We start from the raw sequence: 11,575 nt of genomic DNA, 5'->3' as shown, positions 1-11,575 counted from the left end.
ATCATTTTCAGGAAGAAACGGAGTATTATCTGACAGAATTGCAGGGGTGCCAATACATTTGGCCACCACTGTAGCAGAGTAAAATGATTTTTTTTAACAATTTGAAGGCCTTTTACAGTGCAGGAAAATAACGGACAGCGGCCGTAATTTTCTTGGACCTGAGCCTGAACAAATTACAAAAAAATCTGTATTTTGGTGAATGAAGATTTTCGTACAATTGTAGTACAATGTGTCTTGGAGTCAGTCTTTAAAATACACATTCCCATCATTAATCACCACACCAACCTCAACAATGCAGATTGTACATTGGAATTCTGCATGCTGTATATGATCGGGTTTATTGTGGGGATGACAGCGGCAAATACGAAAAATTCAAGAAAGAATCCAGAATATCAGAGTAAGCTGGAATCAGATACTCTGCTAAACCTGTTCCGTAATAAATAGAGATGATGGTGACATGGGATGAGCAGGTGGAGAAGGCCTTTTTTTTACTTTCTTTTGACTTCATTCTGAAGATGACAGAAAATATTTTAAAGTAAGAAATAAGAGTTCCTGGCAATGGAAAAAAAGCTAATATCACAATTTCCATGGCTATTACAAGAAAAAACATTTGCATAGTTCTGCAACTAGTTAGTGTTAGTGACTTAATGTCACAGAAGAACTGGTGGATGATGTTGGAGTGACAGGAGGACATGTATAAAAGTGAGAATATAACAATTAATGAGTTTACAAAGGCGCCTGCCCAAATCCAAATAATTATCAGGGTGCAATATCTTCGACTTAGGATCTGATGATAATGTAACGGGAGGCAGATAGCAACATATCGGTCATAAGCCATAATGAAGAGGAGAATTTCCTCGGCTGTCGTCAGAACTGCAAAAAAGTACAACTGAGTATAACATTGTGAGAAGGAAACAATGTGATTCCCGGACAATAACATGTGCAGTAATTTAGGAACCGTGACCGATGTATAAAATATGTCTACAATGGATAAATTACAGATAAAGAGATACATTGGTTTATGTAATTGAACTTCCAGACATATGACTGTGATAACGGAGGAATTGACAAGTACTCCCACCAAATATATGATGAAGAATAAAGTAGAAATAAATGGTTTATTGCTTGATTCTCCAAATGAAGGCAAAAGATAAAAATATTTAACAGAAGTCTCGTTCTTCATCAGTATTAGATTAATATTCTTGAAAAGATAGTATCAGAAATGTTGGTACTGGTCATCAGAGGTGATCAGGTGATTATATTTCTAATTTACCCTCTTTTAGAAAGTACATGACCTTTTTTCTGTACTTGATCACTAAAATTGCAAATATACTCTCTTTAGGACAGTTGAAAAATACTACTAGAAATATTTTGTTTATATTGATTACTGTTTGAACAATCATGCAAAAGCATCTGGTTTCTTAGTTTTTTTGATTTTGTATTAATCATTTGGTTACATTTTAAAATTGTGTTTTTATTTTTTCAGAAAGGAGTCTATTGAAGAGATGAGAAAGTGTTTTTTTTGTTAATGATTATGATAACTAGATACAGTCTCACATGACAGCGCAATATTTTAAAGTTTAACATGTCCTTATTAGACTAAAATGAATTTGTAAAAAAATATACTAACAGCTTTGTGGCAACTTATGTGACACAAGTGAATACAAAAATAGCTTTAAGGCCACGTTCACACATTCAGTATTTGGTCTGAATTTTACATCAGTATTTGTAAGTCAAAACCAGGAGTAGGTGATGAATACAGAAGTGGTGACGTGTTTCCATTATACTTTTCCTCTGATTGTTCCTCTCCTGGTTTTGACTTACGAATACTGATGCAAAATACTGACTAAAAACTGAAATGGTGAATATTGTCTAAAAGCGATAATTATCAGTCTTTGATTAATACTTTTCCACTTCTGGGTTTTGCCTGAGAAACTGCCTTAAAACCTTTACTTATTCAAGTCATATTACTCAAAGGAAATCCCCATATAGAAACACATATATAATAATAGGGGCAAAAATTCGGGCAATATTGGAGACTACTTTAAATCAAAGGTTATAATGAAAAACCAAATCATTAGAGTATATTGTACCCAAAAAGAAATACATTTATTTCTAAAAAATTCTGCAATAGCAAAAATGCATAAAAGTAAAAGCAACATGCTGCTAGCTTATGCGGGGGCATACATTAAATAGTATAAAGATGCTGTAAATAGTAAATTGTATAGTATAGTAAAAAGATGCTTCTAGTTTATGTAGAGACATACATTAACGTGACACTTAATAGGCCCTTTGCCATGTGTATAAGTACAAAGTGTAGGACAGTGCTTTTTTCATATCCAAATATACTTCCTGAGGAATAAGGGTGAAACTTGCGTAGGGACGGTGGGGACATCTCCACACCTACAGCAATGGGAGTAGGTTTAGTACTTTCATTTTTACCTTGTTGTCAGTCTGTTTAATTTATTGGGATATGATTATCCTGCTGCACTAAGATAAAAAAGCTCTGTCATCCACCGATCGATCCACTCATCTCTAGCACTCAATTTAGTGTGATGATATTTTTAGACTATAAAAGGGGTCAAAAAGTACTCTGTTTGGATAAATTAGGACATAGAAAAATGGCTCATTTTCCTCTAGTAAAGGTCAAAATAAAAATGTAAAATTCTCCATAAGTATGGCTGAGGTCTAAGGGGTAACATTTCTCCTTGTGGAGAGTGACACACCGGCACTGGCATGCCAAGGTAAGGAGGCTTATTCATCATGCAATGCTCCTCTGGGAAATTAAATATGCAAATTGCCTCTTCAAAGAAAAAGATAATTTGAACTCTATAGCGCCACCTATTCAAGTCGTCTTTTTCTATTATCTTTGGCTATTATCCTATTGCACGACTCGTTAAAGGGTTGATTGTGACCTGTAGGATTGCTGCTTCCAATAGTTGGTGTTATAGAATTAAAGTCCTCTTTTTCTCTGAAGAGGTAATTTCCATAAGTGTGACATCACTCTATAAGATACAAGAAGAAAAATCTTTGCAGTTTTATTGAGCATTTATATGTATATTTTCCTGTTGTTTGAAAGTGATAAGTGATAAATTAGGATAAATTGGAGCTTAGTGAGGGTATCATGTGAACCTATAAGCAGCAGGGTCACTGTGAGCCACCTCTACAATTCGCTCGAAAACTATCTTGTATGCTTACATAGATTGCAATGAACCCTGCAAGCCCTGTGGACTGCAGATTGTACAAGACCATCAAAAGTGAATATACAAAGCACATAAGAAAATTGTACATTTGACTTTCTACAACTGATAATCCATTTATTTTACATAGTAAATCTATATCTCAGAACTTTGGTTAGTGAGATCAACTATCCACTTTTCTTATCTCATTGGATCAATAGAAATAGAAGTAATTTTATTTTGAGGACATAAAAAAACAATTAACTATGAAAGTGACCATATAGGGAACATACATATTCATGGAATAAGTTCTTTTTGTCACATGTAGAGTTGCATGAGATTTGATTAAGACAATTTGGGGGAGTAGGTGTAGAGGGAGTTTCGACTTGAATTTAATAAACTTGGCGCAAATCAAATCTGTAGGGAAGGAGTTAAAAAATATGAATCTCTTATATTCACTTCAGGTTCCACTGCTGCTGCTACATCTACCTACCAGGTCCTGTGAATGGTTAGTCGCTGATCATAAGACCACACGCGGATACATAAAACGTGAAGCATGTCATTGAACATGTAAGTGACCATACATTGATCGTACATATTCGAGGCAAAACTTTTAATTGTCACATGTAGGGCTGAGAGAATCTCCTGAAATTCTATTTGGGCATTGATGTGCATCATGACAAGTCAGTGGTGGATTCCAACCTATGTGAAGAGCTGAGGAGAGGTGAGTATGGGTTTATTGTTATTTTGATCTCCTTCCTGGTCCTCAGAATGCAGCAAAATGGCATCTCTCTGCCCTCCATTTTGGTAGATTAAAGTAAACAGGTAAAAAAGTAAATTTCTCACCAGCAGTGCAAACTTCACACTCAGGCAACCTCAAGCCTATGTCCCCACCATCTAGAGCCTGCTGCGGCCCCGTCGTTGCAAAGAAATTGCCGGCGACTTCCGCTCAATATGCTAATGAGTGGTACTTTTTTTTTTTAACATGCGGACTTTCCTCATTGAGGTTAGATCTATGGGGAAAGTCCGCATGCGGACCCGCCGGAGATATTGACATGCTGCTGTCTGGAAAGACGCGCCACATGTCAGTTTCCGCGGGTGTGCCACAAATGCATAGTGGACATGGGACTTCTATAAATCCCATCCACTATGCTGTAACATCTGGCCGCTGCAAATTGAACGCAGCGCAAATGCACTACATCCAATCCGCAGCAATTACTGATCATGTGCATATACCCCAAGGGACAAGTGCAATAATGGTAATTAAAGTCCATGGCAATCCACGCACCACTCCCTGACCAGAAATCCATCAAACAAATGATGGTGTTCAGCTCACAGATAGTTAATCACCCATAATATTCAGAAGAATTTAGCGGCACACTATGTTGAAGAATAGTGCTGTTTTTTTTAAATATACATATGCACCAGACAGACACCACACACATTGGCCAATGCTGTTTCACGTGAACACATGCTTTCTCAAGGCTCCATTATTGTTCCTTAATGGGGCCCTGAGAAAGCAAGTGTTCATGCGAAACAGCGTCGGCCGATAGGTGTGTTGTCCACCCGATCCTGTATGCATATTTTTCAATAAAAAAGCATTATTCTTCTGCGTCAAATGCTGCTAATCGCAATGAAAATTCTGATGAGTTACAATTCCTCATTTCCATTCATTTCAGTCGTCGAAGGCTCGCAGTTATCAGCACATCTTGGCTCTGACTTGCAACAGCCAAATTTTGATTGCCTCCAAGTTATAGGAAGGTATTAAATCTTTTTCAAAAAACAATAATCTACACCAGATGTCTCTTTCTCTCCATGGACAATTACCAATGACTCTAGAATTAGAATTCTTAGATCTCTACTCCCATTGCAGTAATGTGAAAAAAATGTATTAAATTAAACCCAAGGAGACATTTTTTCATAGCAATTCTATTTTGTGTATTGTTTTTTTCATCAATTCTCTTCTACTTTTTGTGATTACTTATGTTTGTAATTGATAGGTTTATCAATAAAATTTTTAAGAGTGAATAAGACCCTACAAATCTGATGTTGTTGGCTTGTCCTCAAGGCCGAATATACAAATCTCTCAGTCAAAATAACAATATTATATAAATAGAAAAGTATTAGAAGCACAACTTATACAGTTTGTGTGATGTTTGGTCAAATTAAATATACAGTACAGTGAAAAAGTTTCATGCAGATGTGAAAAAAATGTTGCAAGGTAAGAAAGCTTTCTGTTAGAACCTTGCTGTTAGGTTTTTTTTCCTTTGCTGGTCACATGACCTTGTTGGCCTATTTAATCCTGCTCCGCCCTTCTGGCTTTGCTGGACTTCATTGTATATCTACTTTCTAGCTAGCCTGTGCTCTGTATCTAACTCTGTTAGTTTGCTTGGTCTACGGACCTCTATGTTCTATCTATTTTGTTTGTTCGTCTGTCTGCTACTATTTCTGTTAGGAGGTGTCCCATATTACTCCCAGTCCTTAGTACTTGTAGGGATTCCCTCCCCACATCTATAGGTCTCCGTACAGACTAGATTAGGACTTTAGCAGGTCTGATCGCTGGATCAGGTTCCCTGTTACATCGTAGGGATTCAGCTGAGTCCTATAGTAGGGACAGATCTCCTCTCTTTCCTTAGCTTTGGTAGCAGAACATAACAGTAAGTCCAGCCTGCAAATTCTCTAAGGAAAGATTTTTTTTTTTTTGTTCCATCATGGTGTCGGTTCAGGATTTGGCTAAACACCTGCAGGGACTCTCTCTGGAAGTGGCCGAGCTCTGTCAGCACGTGAGTAACTGTCCTGGAGCATATTTCTTGGAGCCTAAGGTATATTTGAGGGATTTATTTTTTGGTGAACATCGAGAATTTTTTTCATTTAAAAATGCGTGCTTATTGTATTTTCGTTTGAGACCCAAGTCCTCTGGGGATGAATCCCAGCGCGTACTGTTCATAATGTCACTTTTGCGCAAAGAGCCTCAGGAGTGGGCCTTTTCTTTGCAACCTAGTGATACATGCTTCAGATCAGTGGATAGTTTTTTTTCTGCTTTAGGACTATTATATGATGATCCTGACCGTGTGGCATCAGCTGAGACTGAGTTGAGACGTTTAAAACAAGGATCAGGTAATGTCGAAAAATATTGTACTCATTTTCGTCGTTGGTCCACTCAAACAGGGTGGAACGATTCTGCTCTGAAAAGTCTATTTCTTGCTGGGCTCAGTGAAAGGGTTAAAGACCTGCTAATTGCTTATCCTACACCTGAGGATTTGCAACAGGCTATGCAATTAGCTATACGGGTGGATAGAAGACTGCGTGCTAGGGTTAATGAGAGCAAATCCTCTGCTATGTCAGTTTCTGGTTATGATAATGTGTGTACTAACAGTGGTGAACCGATGGAGATTGGATCGGTGGCACCTCGCTCTCAAGAAAAAGACCGTCGTTTTTCGGAAGGCTTGTGTTTCTATTGCGGAAAATCTGGTCATTTGATTAAAGGCTGTGAGCTTCGTATGAAGAAAGAAAAAAAAATGGTCAGTCACGCCCGTATTGCCTGTTTAAATTCCAAGGGTATATTTTTAGCTGATTCCACGATTGCTCAGGAAAAATTAATGGAATTTCGGGTGTTTGTTGATTGCGGGTCTACACTGAATGTAATTGATGGGGGATTCGTGGAAAAACTCAATTTAAAACCTGAACCTTTATCATTCCCCATTGCTGTGGTTTCTGTGGATGGCTCCCCTTTGAAGAATATTACTCTCAAGGTCAGTGAATTTCCTCTCACTATTAATGGTGTTCACCATGAGAAATTGGATTTGGTAGTGTTGAATAACTTGCCTTCTCCAGTAATATTGGGTTTGCCCTGGTTAAAATTTCACAATCCTGTACTGGATTGGTCTACCAGTGAAATTAAATCCTGGAGCCATAAATGTTATGACAAGTGTTGTAACGGGCGTATTGCAGCTTTGGATAGGGGAGAATTGCCTGTTCCTATTCAGGATTTTTGGAGAGTTTTTTCTGAGAAGGAATCGCAGGTTTTGCCTCCCCATAGAGACTATGATTGTTCTATTGAATTTGTCCCTGGAGCGACTCTTCCTAAAAGTCGTTTATTTAAACTTACTATTCCTGAGAGGAAGGCTTTGGAGGAATACATACAGACAAGTTTGGCCGCCGGTCACATTAGGCCCTCTAAGTCTCCTGTGGCGGTTGGATTTTTTTTTGTAAAAAAAAAGGACGGCGGTTTACGTCCTTGTCTGGATTTTCGTGAGATTAACAAAATTACGGTACGCAATCCTTACCCACTGCCATTGATTCCTGATCTGTTTAACCAGTTATTGGGGGCCAAGTGGTTCTCTAAAATTGACCTTAAGGGGGCATACAATCTGTTGCGCATGAAGGAGGGTGATGAATGGAAGACTGCTTTTAACACTCCTGTGGGTCATTTTGAGAATCTGGTTATGCCTTTTGGTCTTACTAATGCTCCTGCATTTTTTCAGAATCTGATTAATGACATCCTTAGACCTTTGATCGGTAAAAATGTGGTTGTGTATTTGGATGACATTTTGATTTATTCGCCAGATCTGGAGTCTCATTGGCGGAGCGTGCGTGAGGTATTACAGTTATTAATGGACAATTCGCTTTTTGCTAAGCTGGAGAAATGTGAGTTCGCTGTACAGAGAATTAGTTTTTTGGGCTACATTATCTCCAGCAAAGGTTTTGAGATGGATCCGGTTAAGGTTCAGGCTGTGCAGGAATGGCCTAGGCCTATTGGTTTGAAATCGATACAGAGGTTTTTGGGTTTCGCCAATTACTACAGAAAATTCATAAAAAAATTTTCTAGTATTGTCAAACCTCGGACTGATCTCACCAGGAAAGGTGCTGATGCGGTTCAGTGGTCTTCTGAGGCCATTGAAGCTTTTGTGTATCTCAAGGAGAGGTTCACCTCTGCTCCCATCCTTATGCAGCCTGATGTTACTAGGCCGTTTTTGGTTGAGGTTGATGCTTCCTCTGTGGGGGTTGGCGCAGTATTGTCTCAGGCTAACGGGGATGGATTACATCCCTGTGCCTTTTTTTCAAAAAAATTTTCGGAGACTGAACTGAATTACGATATTGGTAATCGGGAATTATTGGCTATTAAACTCGCATTTGAACACTGGCGCCACTTCTTGGAAGGTGCGGAATTTCCCGTTCAGGTTCTTACGGATCATAAAAATCTGATATATCTTGATGCTGCCAAGCGCCTGAATGCCCGTCAGGCTAGGTGGGCACTGTTTTTCTCGCGGTTTAATTTCTCCGTTACTTACATCCCTGGTACTAAGAATGTTAAGGCGGATGCCTTGTCTCGCAGTTTTTCTCCCATAGTCGGTGCTGAGAAAGAGGAAAACATTTTACAAGAAGGTGTTGTGATAGCTGTTTTAGACTCCGTTTTGGAAGATGAGATTCTTAAAGCTCAGGAGAATGCCCCATCTAACACTCCTCATGGGAGGTTGTTTGTGCCTGGGACCTTTAGGAGAGATTTGTTTGTTGAGTGTCACGAATCTCGGTTGGCAGGTCATCCCGGAATCTCTGAGACCAAGAGACTGGTGGGTCGCAGTTTTTGGTGGCCTGGATGGCAGAAGGAAGTCATTAAGTGGGTGCGCCAATGTACTATATGTGCTAGATCTAAGTCCTCACATACTCCTGCTGCGGGGTTGCTTTGTCCTTTGGAGGTCCCCAGTGCTCCTTGGACACATTTGGCTATGGACTTTATAACTGACCTTCCCCCCTCTGAGGGTTTTACTGTCATCTGGGTGGTCGTGGACCGTTTTAGCAAGATGTGTCACTTGGTTCCCTTCATCAAACTGCCCTGCGCTAAAACTCTCGCTAAGGCCTTTGTCAAGGAAATTGTCAGACTTCATGGCGTTCCTACTGACATTGTTTCTGATAGGGGTCCTCAGTTCGTGGCTCGTTTTTGGCGTGCCTTTTGTGACAGGTTGGGAATTCATTTGTCGTTTTCGTCCGGATATCATCCTGAATCTAATGGCCAGACAGAAAGGAAAAACCAGGATGTTGAGCAGTTCTTGCGTTGTTTTGTGGCAGACAATCAAGAGGGGTGGTCTGAGTTTCTGCCACTTGCCGAATTTGCTCTGAACAATCATACATCTTCTTCTGCTGGTTGTTCGCCTTTTTTTTGTTGTTCTGGGAGACATCCGTCGTTTGGGTCGTTCTCCAAGTTGGGATCTGCCATGCCTGAGGAGGAGAATTTTTCCGGTGATTTGGAAAGAGTTTGGACGGATGTGCGTGGTAATCTTCAGGAGGCCAACAGAAAATCTAAAGACTACTTTGATAGGAAACGACAGGAGGTTTTGTTCGCTGTTGGTGACATGGTTTGGTTGTCCTCTAGGAATCTGCGGTTGAGGATTCCTTCTAAGAAATTGGGTCCCAAGTTTGTAGGGCCCTTTAAGGTGCTTCAGGTTGTCAACCAATCTGCTGTTAGGTTGGAGGTTCCTACCTCCTGGAGAATTAATCCGGTCTTTCATGTCTCTCTGTTAAAAAAAGCTGTTGTGTCGGATGGTGACGCCTCTGCCTCTGTTCCTCCGGTGGTGGAGGACGGAGAATATGAAATTTCTCGCATCCTTGACTCTAGACGGTATAGAGGTAGTTTGCAGTATCTTGTGGCCTGGAAAGGTTTCGGACCCGAGGATAACTCTTGGGTGAGGTCAGATGATGTTTCCGCGTCCAGACTTATCAGAGCGTTTCACAGGTCCTAGGGGATCCGGAGGATCCTCTTAGAAGGGGGGGTACTGTTAGAACCTTGCTGTTAGGTTTTTTTTCCTTTGCTGGTCACATGACCTTGTTGGCCTATTTAATCCTGCTCCGCCCTTCTGGCTTTGCTGGACTTCATTGTATATCTACTTTCTAGCTAGCCTGTGCTCTGTATCTAACTCTGTTAGTTTGCTTGGTCTACGGACCTCTATGTTCTATCTATTTTGTTTGTTCGTCTGTCTGCTACTATTTCTGTTAGGAGGTGTCCCATATTCCTCCCAGTCCTTAGTACTTGTAGGGATTCCCTCCCCACATCTATAGGTCTCCGTACAGACTAGATTAGGACTTTAGCAGGTCTGATCGCAGGATCAGGTTCCCTGTTACATCGTAGGGATTCAGCTGAGTCCTATAGTAGGGACAGATCTCCTCTCTTTCCTTAGCTTTGGTAGCAGAACATAACACTTTCAAATAAAGAAGTGATAGTTTCTTTTTATAAAGTAATAAAATACAAAGTGAATGAAAAAAAAACAGAAATTTAAATCATATCAATATTTGGTGACGACTGCACATTTTCTTGCAAATAGCATCAAAGCGTTGATTCTTCTAGGGTCACTTACACACAGTCTTGGAAAGAACTCGGCAGGGAGTCCATGTATTCATGTGATCCCAGACAGACTGGATGATATGAGATCAGGGTTTTGTGGTTCTGGATCAACACCAGGACTCCTCATTGTTAATAACATTGGCTGAAGGTTTGCGGTTGTTGTCTGGCTGCCGAATAAATTTGCCTCCTATCAGACACCTCCCTGATGGTATTACATTATGGATGCGTATTTTCCTGTATATCTCAGCATTGAGGATACCATTTTGACTTACCAAAACCCCAACTTGATATGCTCTAATGCAGCCCCAGACTTGCAGGACCCTCCACCATGCTTCACTGTCCCTGCAGACCCTCACGATTGTGCCACTATCCAGCCCTTCAGCAACAATCTGTTTGTGTTACAGCCAATCATTTCATATTTTGACTCATCAGTGCAGAGCATCTGCTCCCATTTTTCTGCACACCAATTCCTACATTTTGTGCATAGTTTAGTCGATTTGCTTTTTTTCCATGTCAAAGGTATAGATTTAGGATGAAATTCTTCCATGAAGATGAACTCTGGCCAGATTTCTCAGTACAATATATGGGTATAGCTGGGTCCCACTTGTTGTTGACAATTCTAAGCTGATGGCACTGCTGGACATCTCCTGAATTAAAAGAGAAGTGACATGATGTGTCTTTCATCAGCTGCATAAGGTTTCCTTGGTCGACCACTGCAGACCCATTGATTTCCATTTCCTGTTGCTTTTTAAAAAAAAGAGCTTCAACAGTATGTCTTGAAAATCCAATTCGATTTAAAATCTTTGCATGGGAGAGATCTTACTAAGGTAATAGGTTTTTGACAACTGTGAGAGACAATTACCTTTCACAACTGGTTCAGGACGCAACAAGAAGGGGGGCACTGCTAGACCTAATAGTAACCAACAGGCCACACCGCATATCAAATATACGAGTTGGGGGTCACTTGGGTAATAGTAATCAGAAAATATTACGTTTTCATGTATCCTTTAATAAAATATGTAGTAGAGGGGTTACAAGGACACTAAACTTCAGGAAGGCA

The sequence above is a fragment of the Phyllobates terribilis genome, unplaced genomic scaffold (genome assembly GCF_046119375.1).
Source record: "Phyllobates terribilis strain yellow unplaced genomic scaffold, ASM4611937v1 Scaffold_33__1_contigs__length_13283291, whole genome shotgun sequence".
In the NCBI taxonomy this organism is placed as follows: Eukaryota; Metazoa; Chordata; class Amphibia; order Anura; family Dendrobatidae; genus Phyllobates; species Phyllobates terribilis.
Note: the sequence above shows the minus strand (reverse complement) of the source record.